Consider the following 23,717-nt stretch of genomic DNA (forward strand, 5'->3'; position numbering starts at 1 on the left):
GACATCAGTAGACATTGTATCTCCTAGAACTGGAAGTTCACAAGGATGTAATGTGCTTTGAGTATCATCAAAATCAAATCCTGCTAGTCCGCAAGAGCAACAAGTACTCTTTATCACCAAGCCATCACTCCATAGGGAGGTTGATTATGAATTGCATTTTAAAAAACTTTTCAAGGTTGTCTATCTTAAATTGTTCATCTTCATTTTCTCTAATTTTTTAATTTCCTCTTTATTATTCACACTATTGGAGAATGGGAAAAAATAGAAAGTCATAGTTGGAAAGTCTTGGTTATATTTACATTGTGTGTGTTTGTGCATGTGTCTGAGAGAGAGATAGAGAGAGAAGGAAAAAAAGACAGAGAGAGACAGATTCATGGTACATAAACATACACAGTTTATATTCATTTAAAACTATTGGGATAATTTAATATTAGAAACACATTATAAGATATTAGATTTTTTGAAAGAGTATTATTTCATTTGCAACAAAATTTGAGTTTTGAATGACAATTCACATTGATAAATTTAACAGTCTCATAAGAATTAATCTTTTTTCTTTTTCTGTGATGTTTGGTTTTCTATCAACTTACCTATGACTCTCCAAGATGTCACCAGTAGTCAGTGAAAACTAACTTCAATTCTTTCTAGAAGGTTGGCTCCTGAGTTTCTGCTAGCACACTAGTAGAAAATATAATATATCAACTGCTGCACATTTCTTGTATCTGCTGTGGCCTTTCCTTTCAGTCTTGGTTCTTCTGTGGCCTGAGTCACCCATGTTGGTCATGCATCTGCGGGCAAATTCTACTGAGCCATTCTTCTTATAGTATACATACCAACTGCTTTTTAAGAAATTATTCAATGGGTCAGAAACTAATATTTTAATTTATAGATCAAGATTTTATTTTGTTACTTATTTTCCCCATTACCAAAATCAAGTCAATGTCTCTAGCCTGTCATCTTTTCTCACTGTATTACAGCCATTCAAAGTTCCAGGAATTATGCTTCATTACAGAAAAGTCTTCCTTCCTAAAGTGGTTATATCATTTCTAATTTTATAAGATCACCAGCATGACAGACCGAAAAAGACTGAAATGTTGGGTGACAGCACAGAATGAAATGCAGTGGAGGAGACCTCTGAGCTAGAGATTAGAAACTGAGGGGGCAGAGAAGTGAGTAAAGGCTTTTGCAAAAATAGTTAAGGACTGTGTCAAGATTTAAAAAAGAAAGAAAAAGTGTGAAAGGGCTCCATACACTGTGGAAGGTGAGAAGTCTAATGTCCTTTGAGCAGAAATTATGGTATTTCAGACAGACACTAAAACCAAAAAAGTAATCTGAGTTTTTTAAGTCAAAATTTTCAGTAATTTAACAAAGAAGTATTTATCAGGTGATTGATATATTTTGAAAAAGTGTTGTTCACATCATAGATTTACATTAATGTTCTAAAAGAAAAAAATGTAAAAAAGGCTCAAAAAGTAAGATAATTAAAATATATTTATGGCAATGACATGATTTAGTTTAGATTTTAGAAGGTGAACTTAATGGCAACATACAAATTGTTTAATAGAAGGAAAAGCTAGTGCTTTGCATAGGGAAAAAAGTTCCAAATCTTCAGACTGTTAGAGGATTTAATCTAAGATATTGGTAGTTTTTTTTTTTTTTAAATGTGGACGATCATTCTCCAAAGCTAACTTTGAGAATTTCTTTTTAGTTATTTGCTCAAACTTGCTTCAGGCAGAGGGTTCAACAACTGGACCACAAATTGGTGTTTTGATTGTATGTATGTCTGTGTACCCTTTGTGTGCCTGGTGCCTATAAAAACCAGAAAAAATTTTTACATTCTATAGAACTGGATGTACAGACAGTTCTCTGTTCTAAGTCTTGTGGGATCTGGGAACCAAATTGTAACTTCTTAAAGATTAGCTAATACTCTTACCAACTGAGACATCGCTCTAGCACAGAAATTGATTTTTCCATAGAGACATAAGAAGAGGCATCCCCACTCAATCATGATGCCAGATTTGGAATACTAGAAAGAGTCAGGTTAGGCTAGACTGTCTGACTTGAAGATTTTGAGTTAACACATGAGTATAATTTTGTGTTTGACATTTTAACATAGAAGAAAATCTTAATATATGAACAAATAAAGACAAATGAACAAGAAGAAATTATGACAAAATAAATTTTAAAATGAATTAGAACTTTTATTTATATTCTAATTCATTTAAAAAATATGTTTCTGGGTTCCCTGAGGGACAAGCCTGACTGCATAGGGGTTGATGTCAAAAGTATCCCCTCTCCAGGAAAAAAACATCGGGATGGGTATGACCCTCATGCCTCACTGGACAACCACAGGAGGACCGGAGCCATTATAAGGTCCCCTTTAATTACTGGAGGTCAGGGCTCTATTCCTACCTTGGTACGGTTAGAATTACCATGGCCCTTCTATACTTAGAGAAGGGAGGAGATGTCAGGGGCAGCCCTGCTTATACACTGAAGGCCTAAAATCAGTCATAAGCTTAAAATCAGCAATAGGTCTGACATACATGCCTGCTAATACAAAATCTTGGGTCTCTGTGGAAAAACACTGAAACAGATGGCTATAAGCTATTGTAAACAGGCAGCTTTTGTGGAAATTTACCAGCCTGAGTAGTCATAGACCTTGTAAATAGGCAGCCTTGACAGATAGTACCAACTTAGATAAGGACAAGTGAATCACAGGCAGAGTCATAGTGACCTGTGCCCTGAACCTTTACCCAGCTGATACCCTGTTCTGAAAGATTTCTGTGCTCCCCCTGAACACCTATGCTCCTGTGTCATCCCCTTCTCCACATTTTAACACATTTTTGTGTTTAAAACCCCTGTGTTAAAAAGTAGAAATTATGATTTGATAATTAAAAAAAATTTTTTTGGAAATTCAAGTGATATGTAGGTTTAGATAGAGATCAAGGTAAATCTATAATTCAGAAAAATAAAAAAAAATAGGTTGTCAATGTGAAAAAAAGAATTAGAAATCACGACTTATATATCATACAAATTTGGAATTTTAAATTGAATTATTGTATTCAAAATAGGAAATTTTTTGGTGCAAAGTAATCAAAATCAAATTTGTAACTACATAAGAAATTGAAAATATCACCAAATTGCTATTCATAAATAATGTAGAAAATTAATTGATTTTACCTTATTCTTTATAGCTTTTAAAATACATGGATATATATATATATATATATTATTTTGAAAATATCATATGTATATGTATATGCATATGATATATATAGGAATATATATCATCTGAGCAATCAGCTAGACACATATAGAGGGAAGACTAGCATGCAAACCTTGCAATAGTACTACAGGATATCCACATAACATGCATGATGGAGAGGAGAAAAAAAGATAAAAATAATTGATCTAGACATATTATATACCATGGTTGCAAGTTTGTGAGTATGTGCTTTGTGTGTAAAGAAACTCAAAGATTAAAATTCAGACTGCCAAAATCAAATACACTTTGCAGAAAGACTAACTTATCCTATTCAGAATGTAACAACGGTAGATGATTTAGGTGAGATTAGAGTGGCTTTTTGAAAAGTCTAAAGTACAATGAAACACAGTAACAAAATATAAAGCAAGAGTGGATATAATATTTATTAAAAATTCAAACACAATTAATTTTAAAATATAGAAAAACAATTAGCTAAAGTGATACATTTCAGAAATTTTTATAGTTTATATGAAATAGCCAATTGACAGCATATTAAATTGAGAACCCTATACACAATAGAAATAAAGGGTTAAAGGATGATGAAATGCACAGTGAAATTTTCTTTAGGTAAACTTGTGCAGAAATAATAAATGCACATTTGAAAATATATAATATATTATGAATAAATATAAGTTCACATAAATGTGACCTGTTAATACCTGCATGCCAACATATAACTAAATTAATAGGCTAAAATTTTAGACTCATTCTTTTGATAACATTGATACAAAAATATCATTATAATCAATAAAGTAGACTCATTCTTCTGACAACATTGCTACAAAAATATCATTTTAATCTTCAATTATAAAGTAGAATATACTGCTAAAACTAATTCTAGGTGTTTCAAATGAACACTTTTTATAAAAAAAATGTTTTTAGACTTTGAAAAATTGAAAACATTTAAAAGCTTTATTTGTGCCATACACAAATAAATTTGTGATTGACCTGAACAGATGTGATATTTCCCTTTAAAAACTGCTCTCCTGAAAAGTCTATTTATGATGCTTTATGTAAGAAAGAAATACTATTTCAATTACATTGTCAACACGTGGAAAATGTTTTGACTGCCTGTTGTCATATAATAGGTAAATGTCATGAAAAATAATACAAATCTCTAAATAAAACATTGAAGCAATGCATTTTCAAATCAGTTTTGGAACTCATTAAGAAGATACATTTTTAATTTCATGGATGGAAATCATAAGAAAAGACATGGCTGGACAAATTAGTTATCAAATTCTATGGTCAAATGAGAACTTATTTTAGAAAAACCATATGCTACACTCTGATGAGTTGTATGCCAGTCATGGCTCTGTAATTAAAATTGTTAAACCCTGTATGTTTTGTTAATTATGATGACTAACTTGTGTGTCAACTTAACTGAGCAGCAAATGCTTAGATTCATGAAAAAATAGAAAATTCCTGATGCTTTCTCATTAATTTGATGAGTAAGTAGATTAAGAAATAAGATCACTCTCCCTAAATAAGTAGACAGCATCAAACTCATTAAGCATCTGAGAAATCAAAACTCTCTCTCCTAGAACTAAGGCATACATTTTTTTCTCTCTCTCTCTAGTGTCTATCAGTAACCTTGACTACAATAGGCAGTATTGATTGAATTAAAGAAAATAGAAAGTCCTTTTCCTCATAGTTTTTAAAATTTATTTATATCTCTAATCTAATTAAATGTAAAATCTAATAAATCTGCTTCCAATGGTAAAGACCACATTATAGAGCTAAGCAACATATGTCACTTGACTTTACCAATGTTAAATGACTATGGATCTAAATGGCTATGCTATGCAAGCAATTCTCTTAGTGAACAGAAAGCAATTTTCCATTCTTGAGTGACCGTGGTGATTAATGTCATGATGAAAGATGTGGAAGATGCACAGATAGTAAGTCCATTATGTCTCATTCATCTTGCCAAGTTAGCCCATCCAGAAGACAAGTAGATCTCAGAAAATGAGAGTGGAGTTTGACTCCCATTGTACCTTTGCTCTCAGATATGAATTTATTTCTTGAACAAATTGTCACATCCATTACTACATAGTATATAGCATTAGATATGAAAAGTTTTATATTTCTCTACAGGAAAGGTTGACAGAGGTCAGATTCAGAGGCAAAGCAGGGAACATGCCTTCATTGTCATACCTCAGGAGCATATCAACCTCTTGTCCTTTGCCACTATTTTAAAAAAGAATTGCACAATATGTAATATTGGTCCTTCAAATTGAAGATGTTATGCTTATTGATCCTAGTGAGATAGAAATGGCAACTACTGTAGAATTTATTGGGAAGATATTTACATAAAGAAAGGTAAAAAATAAGTTCAGTAAGTATTCAGGGAGCCTCTGTTAAATTTTAGTGGTCCAATGGTCGGGTACTAGAGACTTATGAAATGAAGAATCAATTGTTTGTTATATGTATGCTTCCATACGACTGGAAGAAGTATAATCATAAGAGCTTAGTTAGATTTTAGAGGCAGTAGGCTTCTTATCTAGGGGTATAAAAGTATTTCCTTAAACAATGACTTTATGAAATTCTTAGGCAAATGGATGGAATTAGAAAACATCATCCTGAGTGAGATAGCCCAGTCACAAATGAACACAAATGGTATGCCTCACTGAAAAGTTGATATTAGCCCAAAAGCTCAGAATACCCAACAAATAATTTACAGACCACATGAGGCTCAAGAAGCAGAAAGACCAAAGTCTGAATGCTTTAGTTCTTCTTAGAAGGAGGAACATAATACTCATGGGAGGAAATGTGGAGACAAAGTGTAGAGCAGAGACTGAAGGAAAGGCCATTCAGAGACTGCTCCACCTGAGGATTCATCCCATATACAGTCACCAAAAACAGACACTATTGTGGATGCCAAGAAGTGCATGCTTACAGGAGCCTGATATAGCTGTCTCCTCAGACGCAATGTCAGAGTTTGACAAATACAGAGGAGGATGTTCACAGTCATCCATTGGACTGAGCACTGTATTCCCAATGAAGGAGTTGAGAAAGGACTGAAGAATCTGAAGGGGTTTGCAACCCTATAGAAAGAACAACAACCAACTGGAATCTCCAGAGCTTCCAGGGACTAAACCACAAACCCATGGTGTGTCAAGTGTCAATAACAACTATGGATGCTATTTGGAGAAGATTGCAGGTCTACATAGGTAAATTTTAGTGCAATACTTTAAGACTGAGAGCAACCCTATTGCCAACAACAGATTAGTATGTTATTACTTAATAACATATGTATATTGTTATTGTAAAATTTTATTTTTTCAATTGAATTTTACATATTAGTACCTTATTTACTTAATCATGTTGTCCCCTTCTGTTCTCCAACTTCTCACATATCCCCAGCAACTCTTCTTCAGAATTAGCTCTGGTCTGCCATTGAGATTGATTGTGGGTCACAAAGCTATAGTGAGACTTTACCTCCCTTTTATGAACTGATTATTTGGTTTAAGAAGATATAATGTTGTATGTATATGGCAATATTTTATTAGCCAGTGGATCACTTTCATGTGTCCTAATCATTATATTCTGAAAATACATGTTAATTATATGAAGAAGAGGCTCAGAAGCCCATTGTTACTTTTCTACTTCTACTGCCTCATCTTTATCATTCTCAATGAAGAGTCTCAAGGAGAGTTCTCTATTATTGCCCAACAGAAAGGAATCCTATGGCTTTGATTGCAGGTACTCAATATATACATATAATCTTAAGTAAGACAGTTCCAACACTATGGAGATTCTACAATACTACCAGAGCATGAAGAACATTAATGGCAAGAAATTCCCTCACTAGTAAAAACCTCAAGAAGAATATTACAATTGCTTCTACCTGTATTTATTCATTTATCTGAAATATCATGACATAGAAATAATGAGGTTAGAAAATTAGTCACAGAAACTTTGAGGAAACATGGATAACACAAATGAATATGAGGCATCAGAATGGACACCAAGGAATAACCTCCACAGAGAAATCACTAAGTTTCTTATCCTTGTCAACTCCATTTACCCATGGATGTATGAACAAACTTACAATGCTGGCAAGAATTCAAATTAATTACAGGCTCAGTATCATACAATTTCATTTACCAAAGCTAACTCTTCTATGACTATAATTTCTTCTGAATAACAAAGGCAACATTAAATTCTAACAGGGCAACAACTCTCAAATTAATCTGTAATTGTGTTAAGTTAGGTAAATGAATTTCTTCCATCATACAAGGGACATTATTTTTCCTTACTGTAAGAGGCACTTTGTATTTTTCTGTTCTACATACATTTCTGCAAAAACTACTATCTATTGACATATACAATGAACTATCCATAAGCACAGTGTATGACACAGCCGAGTACCACAAATCTTAGCAGGGATCCAGTTTAGTGGAAGAACGAAATAAACTTTGGAGACTCAATTTCAGCTTTTATTACTTTGTTCTCCCATGTAGGGATGAGACTACATTAAGTTGAAAGGTGTATATTTTATAAATCAGTACCCAATATATGTACTCATTTACCTGTCAGTATAATTTACAAAATTAATATTCATAGCCAATCCTTTGACCACACCCAAGTCTTAGTTTCCTCACCCATGTTTGCTCTGATCACTGTCTTGCTTACTATATCCACTACTGAAAATCAAAGTATCAGGTGAGTTTTATTATAAACATCTACATAATCATAGAACCTTACTTTATGTTCATGATTAAAACAAAGCATGCATTTATAGTGTTAAATTTTAAAGATGATTTGCAATGTATATTCATTGTGCCCAGTCAGACTAATAATTTATTATATAGTGAGTTTTACATCAAAAAATATCTATGGTATTGAATAAAGAAGGAAATCAATAGTCATGCTTCTAAGGAACCAAGAATAAAGCAGCGGAAGTTGGATTATTCATTACTCCTCTAGTTATTTATTTCTAAAAGCATGTTAAGTCATGTGACCTTGTAGTCTTCTATCTGTCGATCTTCACTAAGAAGTAGGGATTTTATTTTTCTGAAATATGATGGTTCTATTGAGCCAAATGCTAAGACTATCTACTACCTTGTCACATAGGTTTCTTGTTTCTCTAAGTGAAGAAGTAAAAAAGGAGTCATATGGCCACAGAGGAAGAATAATAACAATAAAAATCAGTAGATTCAACAAAAATTATTTTAATTTTGAACATATTTTCTAAATATCCGAACTATCCAGAATCACTCACCAAATTTTTAGGTTTATTGTATTTAAAAATAAAATTATCATTTGAGAAAAAAATATATTTTCCAGAACTTAATAAGTGATCCTCAAATGTTCTCATTTGTAGCACATAAATACTTCACTTGTTCTATTTTATCAAAAAAAATTCCAACAGAATGATTTAAGGTATGAATATGGTTTTCATCAATAACTGTTACTTTGGGCATTGTTACATTTTTCTCTAGCAAACATATTAAGCATTAAAACAGAATAACTTGTTGTATATCATGGAGAGCTCATGTAATTTCTGATGACATACCTTGGACAGAATTAATTTTGTGTTCTTTTTGAGACCTGTTTAACCTCTACTCTTTGGATTTAGATTTCCTTCTTTTATTTTCATAATATTTTGTATTGATTATCTGAGTATTTTATATCACGAACCCCGATTAAACTCAGCCATCCTCACATGTCTATCTACTATTCTTGTAACTTTCCTCACAAAAGGAAAGAAAGTAGAAGAGGATAAAGTAAAGAAGGAGGAGGAGAAGGAAGAAGAGAAAGAAGAAGAAAAGAAGGAGGAAGAGGAGAGAGGAAGTATGGGTAGGGTGTCTGGGAATGTTGAAAATTCCTCCAGGGGAGAAGTTAGGCTCAGTGGCTGTTAAGGTTTAAAGGCCTTCTCCATGGTTGCCCACAGCAAAGCCCCAATGACACAAGAAAGTTCATGAGTTTTACAGGCTTTATTTTCATGACAGATGGTAGTTGAGTTTGGATGTGCACACCACTACCCCCCTCCCCCCCACCCCCACTCCCACCCCCAGTAAAACTCAGGGCAGACCTGAGTTAAATGAGGGAGAGAGAGGGAGGGGCTGGGGAAGAATGCTTAATTGGCTCTGCCCTCTGGCCTTCAGGCATCTCATTAGTATGTAAATCTCTCTAGCCCCTGAGGCCTGTAGTCATGCCCTGTATCTGTACTCCTTGGAGTGGGGCTGCGTTGCCCCAATGTGACTAAACTGTGTAGGTCAATGGAGTTCCATAGCATGTGTTAGGAGCCTGGATTCTGGGAATGCAGCAAAATCGATGCCCGTCTCTTACAGGCAATGGACACCTGTTGGGTTTCTGGGCTTTCCAGCCAGCACTTTGACCAAAACCAAGACCGCTTTCATGGCCCTACAGAGAAGGAGGAGAAGATGGAGGAGGAGGAGGAGGAGGAGGAGGAGGAGGAGGAGGAGGAGGAGGAGGAGGAGGAGGAGGAGGAAAAGAAGGAAGAGAGGAGGAGGAGGAGGAGGAAAAGAAGGAAGAGAGGAGGAGGAGGAGGAGGAGCAGGAGGAGGAGGAGGAGAAGCAGGAGGAGGAGCAGGAGGAGGAGGAGGAGGAGGAGGAGGAGGAGGAGAAGGAGAAGAAGAAGAAGAAGAAGAAGAAGAAGAAGAAGAAGAAGAAGAAGAAGAAGAAGAAGAAGAAGAAGAAGAAGAAGAAGAAGAAAAGAAGAAGAAGAAAACATCCAATTTGTGTTGTCCATACACTCACTGGAGAATGATCAAAATAGCAGTGGCCAGTCGCATAAACAGAAATGAGTCCTTCCATACCTACAACCCCACCTGAAGCCCTCAATTTGGAGAGATACACTTCAGTGTCCTTATCACAAATTTTAGAGTTTTCTTAAATGGCTTTCTGTCTAGGCTGTTATTTTTTGGAGGTGGGTAGGGTACCATGATGGCAGGAGTTGTCACAGAAGTGTTCTATGACTCTTTCTCAACTGTGAGTCTGCAGTCATCTAAACCATTGCAAAATTAGCTTCCTTGCTCATTATAGTAAAGAGGAGCACAGAACAGGGACTTCCATATGGTTTCTGGTAACAGCACAGATTGCAGACATCCATATGGTCTCTGATGTCAATATGTGCCTCTGACCTCAACATTGTCTCAGGTGGAAGCACAGGCCAAGGACATCAACATGGAGTCAGGTGGCAGTGCAGGTCAGAGACATCTGTAACATGGGTCACAGATAGCAACACAGGCCCAAGCAGAAGCAGGGCAACCGACTCAAACATGTGTCTTGGCAGCCTCATAGACAAAGAACATTATCATGGTCTTAAATGGCAGCACAGGCAAATATGGTTCCCTGGTTTGCTTTTTAAACAAAAAACCTTCTACTATTAATGGAAACTAAAGGACTTCATATCTCTTATGCTTGAAAATAATTAAATGTAAAATACTGCTTTGGAAGATAAGAGTTTAGACGCTAAATGTCACAAGTAATTTTTCCTGGGTAACTTTGACTATAGGTTTTATCCTACTTTCTGATTTTATCTCTTCCCTCTCATCTTATTTATCCTTCTCTCAATATACTTATTTACTAGTTTATCTGCACATTTTGAGAAACTTAAGCCTTAAGTACAAAACATCATGCTCAGTCTTTGTACAAGTCGTTTTTATTTAAAAAGAAAATCAGTTGCAAGTTATATCCACAACTGTCTAACCAAACATGGTGTTTATATCACTATTCTCTCTACTGACCTGTCAGAAATAATTCCACTAAAATGACCTTGACCTACACAGAAATCACAAGTAGTTTGGGTGACTCCTCTTTTTAAAAATCTTTTTATTTTGTATCAATATATAATATATGTGCACCTTCATGTGTGTAGGTACAGGTGTGTTATAATCACATGCTACTGTATATGTGTGGATGTCAGTGTACAACTTCTGTTACTGGTCCTCACAATGTGCCTGGTTTGAGACAGAATCACCATTGCATAGACCAGGCTAGGTTTTCTACAAGCTTCCAGAGATTATCGGTCTGCACTATAGATGAACATTGATGAACCTGGTATAACATGGATATGGGGCTCAGAACTCATGTTGCCCTACTTAGAAAGCATAGAAAGCACCTGGTCCCCATACTGTGATATTAATACAGAAATATGGAACACTATTAAGATTAGAGATTTTCCAGTTATGAACTTTTATTCCCCAGTTTCTTTCTTACTTGTTTTGAATATTGTAATCCAAATTCTTTTCTAATGTAAGTATAAGAATTGTTGCATGTTCACATGTGTGTTCTGTACCTGTGAATATTAACACAGTACAACAAAATCCTTCTAAAAGATTTATTCTTCTTATGTGATAGAAGGTATTTTTACTGTATAGTTACTTATTATTAAACCAGAACATGTATATATGATATTGTACACATTTAAATGAAATTTTAATTTTCTGAGTTACCATGTTATACTAGACATTGATATTTAATAAGAAATGGAAATCACTGCTTTTTTTCTTTCTATATTCATGGCTATAGATTTGGATTGAATGCTCTTCTCTGTCCTTGGAGAACCTTTGGAATTCGAATTCTTTTGGAATTTGGAACACTTTAAAAATTGGGGGAAAACATTGTTATAAGCGACAAGCTAAGATTTTTAGGCTGAATGATTCCACGCTCACAGAGGGACTTCTTTCAGAAACTCCTCAGCAATTTCGCCATCTACTAAGCACATGTGGTTACTGTTCAGTTTACTGTGGTGCCACTCTGTCAAGCACAACACTGTGAGGTTGCTCAGAGATTTGATATAAATACCAGAGATGAGATTTTATGTAATGAATCTTCAGGAACACTAATAGGAGTCTCCTCAAACCTTGAATGAAGCAATAAATTATGTGTTGCCAAAATTATCATAGGGTTTGAAGACAGATGGAACCATGTAAAGTTCAGGACTGTATACTTGCACTTGGAAGAAAGGCAAGAGGATTTTTCCATATTCTCTTTCAATTCCTTATTGAAGAAAGCTTTCTATGGATACAATCCAAATCAAAAGGAATCCAGTAATAAGATCACAAGTTTCAGTTGATTTGGAAATAATTATACAATATAAAACATATAAACTGACAATTTTAACTTAGGGGAAAACAAAGTCATTCATTGTTCAAGCTTCAGAATCACTGAAAAATTGTAAGAAGCTAAATAAATTGGAGAAAATTTATCTAGTGAGTATTCAGTTATTCTCATTTTAGGCAGAAGTATGAATTCATATTACTTTCTGGTATGAAGATGAAGAAAGGGTTTAGTAGAAATTATTGAAGTTTAAATATCAACAGATTTAAAAAATAATAAAACCAAAGCAAACCAAAAAACTATTATTTCCCATTTTTACAGTGAGAAGTCTATATAAGAATATTACCCAGAAAATCATTATGCATATCTGGTTTTGACATTTTTCTGCTCCCTTTACTCAAATATTCTTTAAATGTTGTTTATCACAACTGTACATACTTCCTCCCTCACGCACATGAAAGTGTGGGATTTAGAACCAGGATCAGACTCAGAGCTCTTCACTAGAATTCACCATTTCCTTTGCTTAGGATGCTACTGGTATTGCTCCTTCTCTTACTATATTATGTGTTTCTTTTCGATCTGCTTCAATGCTTTCGCCCACCTGGATTGTCATGAAGAGATCCAGCAGTCATCTCTGAACTCCATCCTGTTCTACCTGAATGCTCTCCTGTTCTTCCATTTCTTCTAATTATTTATTGTTTCTACAAAGATCCACTTTTTCAAAATCTCAGTGCATGTTTCTGGAGTATTTATGTGCCAATGCACTGATGGCGGTAGGTTGCTTGAACCCATCATGCAGAGTCTTTGCCATCTTCAATCTTCCTGCATGCTATTTCTTTCTTACATAGCCTATTGCCTACTAGATAGCATGTTGCAGGTTGTTAATTATTGAATGGTTATCTGATTTAACAGTATCACCCAGAAGAGCTGTATAAAGCATACATCATTCCACACTAACACAACAGAATTTCTTTTGCAATCTAATACACTTACCATAATCCAGGAAATTTTTGTACTCATTTTTACACTGTCTTATAATTCTTCAAGACATGTAGTGTGTCTTGTTATTTTTTTTTTGCTATAACAGCACACCATAGAACAGTATGTACCACATAGCAATTTTTCAATAGACATTTAGAAGAAATTATTCTAATAAATAACAAGTATTTAGATCATTACCCATTTTTGTTAGAATCACTTTTCAACATAATAGGAATGTAAATTTGAGAAACATCTGAAGTACTTACTTTTAGATTTAAGTCAGCTGAAAAACATCTTATTTCTTAAATCCAGTAGTTTTTTTTAGCAGATAATTATGATTTAAAATATAGAGAACATATAAATGTTTAATGTATAGTTAAAATACTTTACATTTAATCATTTCTTTTCCTTTCATTAGAATACAATACCTCTTAAAATTAAATTTAAAACTAGTTAATCAAGTTAACATGAATTTATATACAGAATGGTCCAGTTGTTTCATATCTAATTCTAATCTATATTTCAAGAAAATGATTCTAATGCTGCTTCTAAAAGTAATTTATTATACAAAATCAAGTAGATACTTTTACATCAATCAAAAAGACTCTAGGACTTATAATTAGAACAGTTTATTTTCTTTTTATAACATGTTTATCTCATTGACTTCATAAAATCATAGAAGGAAAACGCAGTCAAAATACCATAATGTACCAAGGCTGGAGAAGCCAATCCAACAGGAGTAAAAGAATTGCAAAAACATCAGAGACACACCCACAGTTCTCTTATGAGTCCCTCAAAACACCAAGCTACCAGGGATAAATGCATAATATCTGGTGCAGACCCTTACACCTTGCTTGCCACTTCAGTCTGTATGGGCCCATATAAGTCTTGCCTAGTTGATTTATGCAGTCATGTTCTCTTAGTGTTCTCTGTCTCCTCTGACTCTTAAAATCTTTCTTCTTTCCTGTGGGTTTCCCAGATTTCCAAGGGGAAGAAGACAAAGAAGATGTCCAATTTAGTCTGTGTGTCTCTCTCTGTGTCTCTCTCTCTCTCTCTCTCTCTCTCTCTCTCTCTCATAGCTGTGAGTTTCTGCACCCTCTCCTACCTGCTGCCAGAGGAAGCCTCTTTGATGATAAGTGGGCAAGGCACAGATCTAGTTGTATAGCAGAACTTCATTAGGATTCATTGTCTTCTTTTTCCCCACTAGTGTTTTGTTCTATCTAGGGTCTCTGAGATCTCCAGTCTCCATTTCCAGGCCACCAATACAGTATATGGTACAAGATATCTATCATGGTGTGGGCCTCAAGTTAAACAAGACAACGGTTCTGCTGGTCATTACACCAACACATCTTGCAGGCAAGATTAAGTTCCAAATGAGCTATTCTAAATGATAATGATAGTAATTTTTCTTATATGTGCCTGGTTGGTATTTGATGACCAATTGATTATAGCTTAAGACACATTTTGTTTTGTTTTGTTTTGCTTTGTTTTGTTTTTGTATTTCAGCATCTGACAGGTGCTCAAATTAGTATCAACATTATTTCTTGTCTTCAGTGAAGCTTCACTCTGCCTCAATGTATTTTTCTACATTTGCATATAAAAGGGAATCTCACAAAGCCATCTACTTATATGTTCATAGTCTCATAGTTAGAAAGAAATGGCTTTCAGATGTCAGTGTTCAGATAGGAAAATAGTATAAATTGAGTTACTGGTGATGTACCTATTATTTCTAGTAGGATATATATATATATATATATATATATATATATATGGCAGGATATTTGATCACAGTGTGAATCTTGAGATTTTTTTCATTTACTAGAAGAAAACTCTTTTCTTTGAGGGTGTGGCTCAGTACTAGTACATACCTTTAATCCAGGAGCATTCTATTTAGTGTAAACAAGATTAAATAAAGTCAACCATAGGTCATGAGGTAGACAGAGAAAGCAATCAGTTAATAGGCAATGAACATAGGAACAAGAAACAGAGAGAGTAAGAGTAAGTCATGAAGATGGACAGTGAAACTCAGAGGAAGTAGCAGGGAGAGACATTCAATTGATGGAGTTTTTTGGTTTGTTTGTTTGTTTGTTTGTTTTTGTTCTTGTTTTTTTTTTCTTTTTAGATGGTGTGAGAGAGGTGGATGATGGTTTCTGGGATACTGGATGAGGATGAAGGTCAGCTGGGTGGGTTCTCTGCATCCCTAGGCCAGCAAGTTTTCAAGCCAACATCAGGTTACTGAGTCCTTATTACCAACATCAAATATTTGAGATTATGTTTAAAACAACAATAGGTACTCCAACATCTAGCATGATCACAAGGATAGGAAATCACTCCAGCTGCAAACAAACTGAAAGGACATCAGATTTGGTAAAATCCCTGGTAAGTCCTTAAGGAGAGAGTTGCGGATGGGAGAGCAAGAGATGAATGGATTAGAAATACAGCCAATATTGGATCTCACATTTATGATGCTATTCTGATAGGAAAGAAAATTTCTCAAAATTTTAAGAAAAATCAAAATGTTTTAACTTTGATAAGCAAGTTCGTTTGAAAGAATTATAGGGAAAGTCTTTTTAAAACCAGTATTATTTCTATAGATAAACCAAAAAGAGAGCCCGGATTTCTGGAGTATACAAGTGTGGCAAAGGTTGGCACAGAATCAATGATTGCAGATAAACAAGTGATAGACAAAGTAACCCTTTTCCATCACGAAGGCAGGTGCTGAAATAAAATTTGCTTCCATGATTTCCTGTCAGTGTTGAAGAAACTCATCTGCAAAGAATTCAAAAGATTTATTTTCTATTGTTGTAAACAGTATTCTGATATAATCAATGTCTGAATAGCTTCTCTTGATTAAAAAAATAATGAGAGATTAAAAAAACAAGTATTTTGGGTAAACTGATATAAGTGATCAGAGACCAAATTAAAAATGCAAATAAATGGCATTGAAATTGAAGTTTAGTAGACACAGGAAGAGATGGAACAATAATTTCACCAAAATCTTGGCATCCAGATTGACCTCTTTAGGAGATAAATATTTAGCTTCTAGGGATTGGAACTTTATCTCAGTGAAACAAAGTGCAAGATGGGTCAAGTATATAGGGCCAGAAGGACAAACAGAAACACTAAAGTCATAAGTGGTTAACAAAGCTGTGAATTTATGGGAACATGATTTGTTGAAGTACTGGATAATACAGATTAACATTTGTCCAATCTTGAGATGAACTGGAAAAATTGCTCCTGAGAAAATATTAAAAGATATTATCAAGACCAGTCACAGACTGTCCAAGTTGTCCATAAACAGGGCACAACAGGCATTGGTTTTTCAAAGGTATCAACCCTCCTGCTTTTAAAATACTTAACTGACAAATCCATAAGGGTGGAAAAATGGCCTATGACAAAAAAATTACACATACTAGAACAGCTGGTACAAAAGCAGCTAAATGCTAAACACATAGTATTCCTCTGTGTTGGTTATAAAGAAGCAACCAGGAAAATGGACAATATTGACAGATTTAAGACCAATAAATAAGATGCTTCAGCCAAAGGTCTCTTTACTGCCTGGAATCCCATTGCTATTTTTTTGACTAAGTCATGGCTGTATGCGATTTTATCGCATTATTAGACTTTTCCTTAATCTCTTAATATAATTACTGACTCTCAGTATACAGAGTTGTTTTACATATTAAAACATCTGAATTTATTCTGGATGATTCACAATTAAGTTTGCTATTCATTCAACTACAATAAGCAACCAGAAATAAAAATTGTCCATTTATGTAACACACATTAGATCTCAAACAGGTCTATCAGGCTCTTTAGAATAAGGTGATGATGAAATTGATCAACTCTTAATAGGAAATGTGATAGAATCCTTAGAATTTCATAAGAAGCACTATATTATTAGCAACGGTATGTAGAAAGATTTTCTATCACTTAGCAACAAGCCAAAGAACAAATGAGGAAATGTCCTGCTTGTTATTTTTATAACCACACTCTATTACCTATAAAAAATAATACAAAGGGTACCCAAATTTAAAAACAAAGTGGTAAATGGTTGTGTTTTCTTTTGTAGAGTTTGGGAAATTAAAATATGTTTACTGTGCCATACATACATTTTCAGGATTTCCTGGACAACTGTTTCAACTTTGAAAAGGCTGATTCTGTAGTTATACATTTATTAAAAATTGTGCTATGATGGACATACCTGTTTAAGACTGACAATGCCCCAGCATATGTTTCTAGTAAAATGAAACATTTTGCTTATTTTAACAAAATAACATGTTAGAGGTATATCACACAATCCTACAGGATAGGCAGTTATAAAAAATATAATTGCACTTTAGAAGATATGCTTAATTATTAGAAAGGGAAAAATAAAGATCCCAGCAATAGATTACACAGTGCTTTTTAAATGCTAACGAGAATGGAACAATAGACATGGAGAGGTGTGGGATAGTAGAAAAATAACCTGCTGAATTAAATTATCCTGTATATTTGAAAGATGTGTTAACCTCAGAATAGAAACCAGGATATATGTTATGTTGGGCACGAGATTTTGTCTTCCTTTCCACAGAAGAAGAAAAGTCCTCTAATACATGAGAGATGAGTGTCAAATAAAAATTAAAAAGTAAAAAAAGAAACAATTTGTTCCAATTTGAATATCAGCTCAATATTTTAAACTGTCTTTAAGCCTTATATATCATCGAGCTCGATGATTTTATGCTCGAAAAATTTTAAGATTAATTTGGTTAAGGTGCTTTCCTGATTCAGGTTTATAAACTCAATCTAATTTTCTTAGAGCCATTTTTTTTTTTTTTATTTTCTTGGTATCACATGCCTTTATATATGAAGTTGAGAAGTTGCATTTAATATACTGCTTAATGTATTTTGGATCAGAACACCACAAAATGATATAATAAGAAAAAATGGAGAGTATATATTTCACTGATTTTTAACTGGAAATTATTTGTTCCCAGAATGTATTTGTTTACCTCTGAACTAACTTTTTATCACCATGATCTGGAGGGAAGTGATCGAATTTAAGTGAGAAGGACAGGGATTCTATCAATCATCTTAATAAACATGAGAAAAATTGCATAGTCATGAATTATATGAATCTAAATTTCAAGAGTGTCCCTGTTAATAAGCCAGAAAAATGATAAGCAAACAAAATTAAACTTCTAAAAAATTGGGGAGAGAGAGAAAGAGAGAAAGAGAGAAAGAGGGAGAGAGACAGAGAGAGAGAGAGAGCATATATTTTTGTCAAAAAAAGAGTGAAAACAGTATGCAGATGGAAATAAAGTCAGATCTTTCTGGGTTTCTGATTTGTGTAATCAATGGACCAGCAATTCAAAATGCTTGAAAAAATTTAGCATCTGTAGTGAACATATAAAAGTCTTTTCATGTCATTAATTTTTGAAACAATGTACTCTTACAACCATTCACATAGCATTGAATATTTATGAAATATAAGTAAGAGTGAGGTCATTTAAAGCCTAATGCACTCCATGTATTGTTTGTGAAGATACTGTGCCATTTAATATGAGGAGTTGAATAGTCACAGATTCTGCAACTCATGGATGTCTCCACCCCTCAGAGACATGAAAGATTCCTGAATAGTGTCAGATAGAGGCAAGTTGGGAAAGCAAAAATGAGTAAGAAACCTCCTGCTCTGTATACTTGATTCCCAAGGGAAACAGATAACATCACCTCATTCTAGTTGATGATGAAGAATATTGTTTCATCTTATGCAGAAGATCTGCACAAAGATATAGTGTGTTCTCTAGAAATCAAATTATTTAGGAAATCATACCATGTCTTAACATTCACATTCCTTTGCTCTATAGAAATTTTAAAAAATGCTGTGTTTTCCTTGTGTGCTGGAATGTTTGTTTTCTTGTTTTAGAAAATTCTTGAAGAAGTAAACATATCTTTTAAGGTTTATTTTTCATCAGCTGTAGCTGCATGTTTTAAAAAAAGACTTCATGGATTCTATAAAGAATAAAAAAAGAGATAGAATAACAAACCATGTGACATTTGTTATGTGAATTTCAGTGGACTCAGTAGTAGAACAGGATATAGTCCTAATTGTAGTTATCAGTGTTCAGGACTGTTAGGTACAATATTGATGCTGGATACACCTCCTAATTTTTTGTAAATTTAGAAGTGATCTTGGTCATTATAAAAAGTAAATTATTTATTGTCATTATGTAGATATTCAAACTTGGGCAAGTTACTTAGTGTGCCATAAAGTTGCAATTCTCAACACTAATGTCCAAATGGAAATAACAGGAAAAAAAAACCACTGATAAAGTTAGGAGTAGAAGATCATTTGGATCACAGATGTAGGAAAGGAGGTACTGTACAGAACCATTCCAGTAAGAAGCCAGATTGACATGATATTTCAGTAACTTAGATAAGTAAAAACAGATGTAACACCATGGTATGTCTGAGTGAGGATTCTCCAGAGTTGTTGGCTATGATTGGTCTACTGATTTGGAAATAAAATTCTGACAATTACAAACTTCTTTGTGTTATTCAACCTAGTATTACATTGAATGCTAATAAGGTATAGTCTAAGACCTTCCTACTTGCCACGAAGAGAGATTCTTTAGATTAAGTGGTAAGATATGGAAAATTCTAATCTCTGGAATTCATTCTAAAGAATTTTCACTATAGCAGAATGGCACAATTTGTGACAGTGCTGTACAGCAATTCTAGTTTATGTTACTCATCATTTTATTATATAAGTTGTGTCTAAGAACAACTTCCATCTTTCCAACAACTTTCCATTCCTGAAAATAAGTCATTCTTAGAGTTTTCCAAGTAGCATATTATATGTTTTTCTATGTTTATAATTTATTCTGGTAGAAATTGTTGCAGTACATCATGTTCTGATCTTATCACACATTTTTTATCCTACAAAATATTAGCAATATATAATTTCCTTTTTGTTTGTTAAAACTAAATGGGAAAGCAGGAGAATGCATTGATTCATTAAATAAAGAAATCAACTTGTATTTCTTTCTTGTGGAACATGGAAATTACATATAATATGTATACACTTTCAAAGTTGAGATCATGTGAATATGTGTATCATTAGTAATCTGTCTCAATCCCAAGATATCCTGTGAAATGTGGCTATTTTCTATTAATACAGAAATGCCCATAGATGTCTTTCAGCTGATAGGAACTGAGAACATATATTTGTGTAAGAGTGTATGTTTATAAATGCATTCATATGGATTAACTTTTTTCCTTGGTTTTGCATCGAAGTGACAAATTGTTAAACATAGGCTTCCTTTAAGCTCAAATTAATTTTTTACTTTTATTTTCCTTTTTGGAAGTATTTTGATTTAAAATATTTGGAATGTTTTCTACCTATAGAATGTCCTTTTGCTGGTGTTTGAAACTTTCAGTCTCCACTATGGGATAGTCTACTCTAATTCTCCCTTAGGTTTTGCCTTCCTCCTGAAACTAGGAATTCACAAATCTAGAGAGACAACTAATTCTGTCCTCTCTATCAGCTTAGTAACTCTCTACAAGGAGCAGAATCAGGGCCATTATTCAAAGCAAAGCTATGACTTTTCCACTATTGTAAATGTTGCTTTTATTTCCTCAGATAAAGGGATGAGATTAGAGCCACACCAGAGCTGTGTGAATATACCACATGTGTGAGACCTGAGCATACCTTTATCTGTTCTAACTATCCACTGGCCTATGCCTGGAAGCTTCTAGAGAAGGTACAATCTAGTCTTCTGAGCTCAGTGATTCATCTGGCTTTTCTAGGCTTCTGCCTAAACTTTGATAATATGTTAATATCTTTTTGCTCCTTTTCATTTTCTGGTTTACTCTGTCTTCACCTGTGTCTAGCTTGTTCACTCTGTCACCTGTCTCTGTAAAACTGTCCCAGTAAAAATGACATATACACATACACCCCTCCCTCCCTCCCTCCCTCCCTCCCTCCCTCCCTCCCTCCCTCCTTCCCTCCCTCCCTCCCTCCCTCTCTCTCCTCCCATTACTCTACTGTTAAGTAGCTTTTCTCTCCGATACTGTTAATTGAGAATATTCTATCTCTGACTCTTTCTGTCACATTTTTCATTGATTCAAAACTTTATCTCTTTCTCAATTAGACATCCTTTTTTAAACATAGCTACTTCTGCCTACAAATAAAGTTTCTCTACATTATTAGAAATTAAAAATCTGAACTAAGGGTTTGATATATTCCAGACAGATCTTATTAGAATTCTGGGTGGATCATATAGTCCTAGAAGGTTTTTGAATGTGATGTCTTGCCAGAGTAACCATGTAATCAATTAAAATTCCTCTACAACTATATAGGAAATTTAATTTGAGTCAGATGCAAGAAAGACCAGAAATATTATTTAATTATGTTAGTTTTGGTAATAAAAACCCACACTTTTCATTTACAAAAACTTGTAGGACTTTAAAAATTAAATCATACAGTGTTTATATTAAAAATAAGCTTTAATCATAAGCTTCAAGGAAAAGTTAAAGGGTAGGTACGATATGTAAAATAAAAAAATATCTTACTGTAAAAGTGACCTAAGAAGTGATTTTCTACACACATATCAATTACTGGGTGATACTGATGATTTCCTTTATCTTCAAGTAGTGTGAATAGTATCTTCCAGCACCATAAATGCTAGACAGTAAACATGAAAGATTTAGTTGGATATCAACTTGACTATTTGGTGTTTGATAATGTAAGTAAGTATTGTCTTCAGCATAAATTCCTTGTGTAAACAGAGGAACATAATTTTAATATCATGTTTAGCTGTGGTCAAGATGACATGATAATGCCTGTAGTAGTTTGAATATGTTTGGCCCAGGTAAAAAAAGTGTCATTATTAGGGGGTTTGGCCTGGTTGGAGTAGGTGTGGTCTTGTTGGAGTAAGTATGGCCTTGTTGGCAGATGAGTCACAGTGTGAGTGGACTATGGAGATCTTTTCCTATGCTCAGACTTCACCCAGTAGAGAAGAAGTCTTCCTCCCAGCTGCCTGAGGATGACAGTCTCTTCTGTTTGCCTTTGGAAGAAGACATAGAACTCTCAGTTCTTTTTTACAGTACCATGCCTACCTGCCTGCTGCCATGCTTCCTGCTATGATGATAATGGACTAAATTTCTGAAACTGTAAGCCAGCCCCAATTAAATGTTTGCTTTTGTAACAGGTACCTTGATCCTGTTGTCCCTTCACAGCAATGAAAAAATGATTAAGACAATGACCCAACTTCTTCTATAATCATCATTGAAGAAAGAATATTAGTGTGAACATTTTTCAAAGTTAAGAACAGAGATTTGCTTATATTACAAGGGAAGAAAGAAGCACTTGGCAGACCAGGAACAGGGAAACAAGGGTTGTGAGTGAAACTGAAAATTACCACACATAAAGTGCTATGATAAAATTTAATCAGGACAGTGTCCATGATTTAGATATGGAAAACTTGGATTTCAAATTTTATTTACATCAGAGTATTAAGCAACTATCTCAGGATATGGCTAAATGAACCTATTGGGAACATTTTGTTCTAACACCTTGGGTATGATTTGTTTTGCAAATAAGGATTTTGTACATGGTACTTGCATATGAAACAATTTTTCTTAATAAACAAATGATTGATGGTAAAATTGAATTAGCAAACAAAGCATGTAAGCTATTTTTTGGTTATTTCTTGAATAACTGGAATTCGTGCATTATTTTTAAAAATGAAATAAAGGGAAAAAAAACAAAGTGAACAACACCAAAAAGAAGGAAGAGGAGGAAAAGGAGGAGAAGGAGGGGGAAAAGGAGGAGGAGGAGGAGGAAGAGGAGGAGGAAGAGGAAGAGGAGGAAGAAGAAGAGGAGGAGGAGAGGAGAAGGAGGAGGACAAGATAGGCTAAAGTTTGAAAATGATTCACATCATTACTAAATATTTGCAGAGAAGCTTCAGTGGTGGAAATGGTTAAATGGAGGAAATCATAGAGGAGAAATTTGAAGCCAAGACTGAGTCTTGCTTTGTTGAACAAAAATACAAAAATTAGGGACCAGAAGAAAACTTCAACAGTAGCCAGATGGTTGGTTACAAAACTACATTGGAATTACTTAGCTGGATGGGTCTTTGGTTAGTTTAAACTACTTTAAAAATAAAATGAATAAAAACCTAAGCAACAAATTAAGAGTATTATGTAGTTTCAATCTAACACCTATAAGGTGATGAGGAGCCAGTGATTTGCAACATGTTTACAAGTCATTAAAAACTTATAGAAGTGTAGAGCAATGAAACAAAAAAAGACGAACAAACAAATAAAATTTTTATTTAAAAGTGTTGTTTGTAAAAATTTCTTATACAAAGAAAAAGGGAAACCTGGATATCTAAGTGGGTCTGTTTGGAGAATTTAGGACAAGTTGACAAGAAAAATGTGGATGGAAGTATCATGTT

The sequence above is a fragment of the Arvicanthis niloticus genome, chromosome 22 (assembly GCF_011762505.2).
Source record: "Arvicanthis niloticus isolate mArvNil1 chromosome 22, mArvNil1.pat.X, whole genome shotgun sequence".
Classification (NCBI taxonomy): domain Eukaryota; kingdom Metazoa; phylum Chordata; class Mammalia; order Rodentia; family Muridae; genus Arvicanthis; species Arvicanthis niloticus.